The sequence below is a fragment of the Papaver somniferum genome, chromosome 2 (genome assembly GCF_003573695.1).
Source record: "Papaver somniferum cultivar HN1 chromosome 2, ASM357369v1, whole genome shotgun sequence".
NCBI classification, from domain to species: Eukaryota; Viridiplantae; Streptophyta; class Magnoliopsida; order Ranunculales; family Papaveraceae; genus Papaver; species Papaver somniferum.
Genome location: NC_039359.1, coordinates 134,615,052 through 134,617,808, shown reverse-complemented (window position 1 = coordinate 134,617,808; position 2,757 = coordinate 134,615,052). Strand labels below are relative to the sequence as shown.

Below are 2,757 nucleotides of genomic sequence, written 5' to 3'. Positions count from 1 at the left end.
TTTTAACTTTCAATTTAGAATTGCGAAGTATACATTGATACCAGGGAAGCACCGACATATCAGTATTGGCGTCGTGTCCGCGTCAGACGCGCGACAGACACACGTATAGAAATATATACTCCATTTTAGCAGTTTGGTAACCTAGTGTGTCAAGGAAATCAGTATAATAGTTAATTTTCTATATGTGAGCTAACCTAACGGCATAATTGAGTTTTTTTCATGTATTTGTGTGATTAATGTATTTGATATACGATAACACTATGATCTTAGTATATAAAAACCATTTTATTAACGTATATATAGACGTGTCCGCGTGCTGATGATGTTAGATTTTTACCGGCCCCTGTGTCCGTGTCGTGTCCGTGTCCCGTGTCAGTGTCCATGCTTCCCAGATTGATAGACATACAGTTCTTGGAATTTAGTCAACAGTTGTAACTTGGTCAAACACTGTGGAATTTAGTCGGTATATACAAATAAGATTTATATATGGTGATCAACTGATCATCAATCTAGCTACATGATTACAAGTCACGGATTTTTAGAACTTGCAACATTTAACTTCAAACTAAAAAGTACAGACTAATGGAAAAAGAAAGAAAAACTGAAGAAGAAAACAAACATATTAGGCTCTTGTGGCCATCTAGCTTTTCAAATTATTTGGCGAAGCTTAAAGACATACAGGTTTAGGTACTGCCTTCAACAAGAATGCCTTCCTCAGTGACATACCCATTTTATCACTCTTGTCCAAGGTTTCAGGAGTAACACCATCCTCTAGGGACCATTCAAAAGATTGGATCAATGATCCTAGGACAAGGTGAAGCATTTGGTTACCCAGAGGAAGCCCGGGACAAATACGTCGGCCAGCTCCAAATGGTAAGAACTCGAAATTTTGCCCACGGTAATCAACGGTGGAATCTAAGAACCGTTCTGGTTTGAACGCCAATGGTGCATCCCAGGAAGCTGGGTCTCTTCCGAGTCCCCAAACGTTTACGAACACTTGAGTTCCTTGTGGTATGATATACCCCATCAGTTCAGTATCTTTAATCACGCTGCGAGGTACCAGTAACGGGATTGGTGGGTGTAACCTCAGCGTTTCTTTGATCACTGCTCGTAGATAGGGTAGATTATCGATATCACTCTCTTCAAAACTCCTTTTGTGTCCAACAACTTGAGTAATCTCATCTCGAACTTTTTTCATTGTTGTTGGATTAGTGAGTAGTTCCGTCATCGCCCATTCTACAGTACTGTTTGTTGTCTCTGTAGCTCCCATGAATAACTCCTGCATGGATTTACAGCAAATTAATCTGATTAGTGAGCTAAAATATTAACCAATCTGCTAACTAAGTAAAAATATATATACGTGCATATAGAACACATAATTAAGAGTTTGTGTGCTCACAAGTATGAAAATATTGAGATTGGTGTCTGAAATTTTGGTTGGTTCGTCTTTGCCATTCCCTTCAAATTCCAGCAACACATCCAAGAAATCTTTGTCTTTGTTCTTTCGTTCTTTTTCACTCATGCATCTACGTTCCTTAACAAAACTACCAACAACTTCAAGAACTTCCAACATTTTATTTTCCATCTTCTTCTTCAAACCTTGTGGATCAATGGGTCTCAACGTAGGGAAGAAATCAGCAATATTAGGCCTTGCTGCAAGCTCTACTAAATCAGAAGTAACATCGAAGAAATGATTTCACTTGGTAGACTTAGGATCTAAAAGATCCTTAGAGATCATAAGGTTTGAGATCAAATTAAACGAAGTAGCAAAAACGAAACGCGCAATCTCCACACTGTTACCGGTTTCTTTTGCTTCTTCAGATATACATGCTATCAGCTTATCAACACATCTCCGACGAAGAGGAGCTGTGTCCAGTATACGTTTCCGAGAGAAAAGCTCTGTCGTACAAATACGTCTCAACATACGCCAATACGGTCCGTAAGGACCAAGTGTAATCGTACCATTATAATTCTCACATATTTTCAAAGCTTCATTCAAGTACCTGTTGCAGAAAGTATTATCATGGTTTTTGAACATTTCCAAGGCGCCTTCGGCGGAAGAAATAACAAGAGTGTTAACGAAACCTAAACGCAACCAAATAAGTGGTCCATATTTGGTTTGCAACTTTGCTAAACTTGCATGAGGTGCCATACCAAGATCCAAGATGTTCCCGATAATCGGCCATCCTGGTGGACCGGGTGGTAAACGGCTAGTCGAAGATGTAACCTTTGATCGATTTCGGATTAGAAGAAGAACAAAAGTTGCTACTGCTAAACAGAAAGCTGCATAAACCATAACTGGGTCAGTTGTAGGAGGTATGATTCCCATAACTGCAAATGAAGAGATGATAGAAAGCTGAGAGTACTGAGTAGTTCTAAGTTCAGTGGTTTTGATCCCTATATATATACTCACGTAGAAAATCCCACTTTTTATTTTTTCTATCAAAGATTTTGTGGTTTCTTCTACCAATTATCAATGTATATTTAAAATATGTATTTGTATGCGAGACACGACTAATATGATAATAGATGTTCTTACTATTGGGGCTGACTATGAAAATCTTCACCAACCCAATTTGTTTGCTTAGGCAAATTGAAAATAGAGATGAAAATCACACATACTATTATTTATTTGAACAAATCAGGAATTTCTAGGATGAAGACCTTTGAGTTGAAATTTATTCTCTCAGTGAGACTACTAAGGCCAACTTATCATGCCATCATGGTATGGTTGAAACAATAATTTCTTCACAGAAC

General features: G+C 38.2%; 1 pseudogene; it reads right to left on the bottom strand.

Annotated features, from left to right (window-relative positions):
• Nucleotides 1-472: 472 nt before the first annotated feature.
• LOC113353985 lies at nucleotides 473-2,388 on the bottom strand (annotated as a pseudogene).
• Between the last annotated feature and the right edge of the window lie 369 nt (nucleotides 2,389-2,757).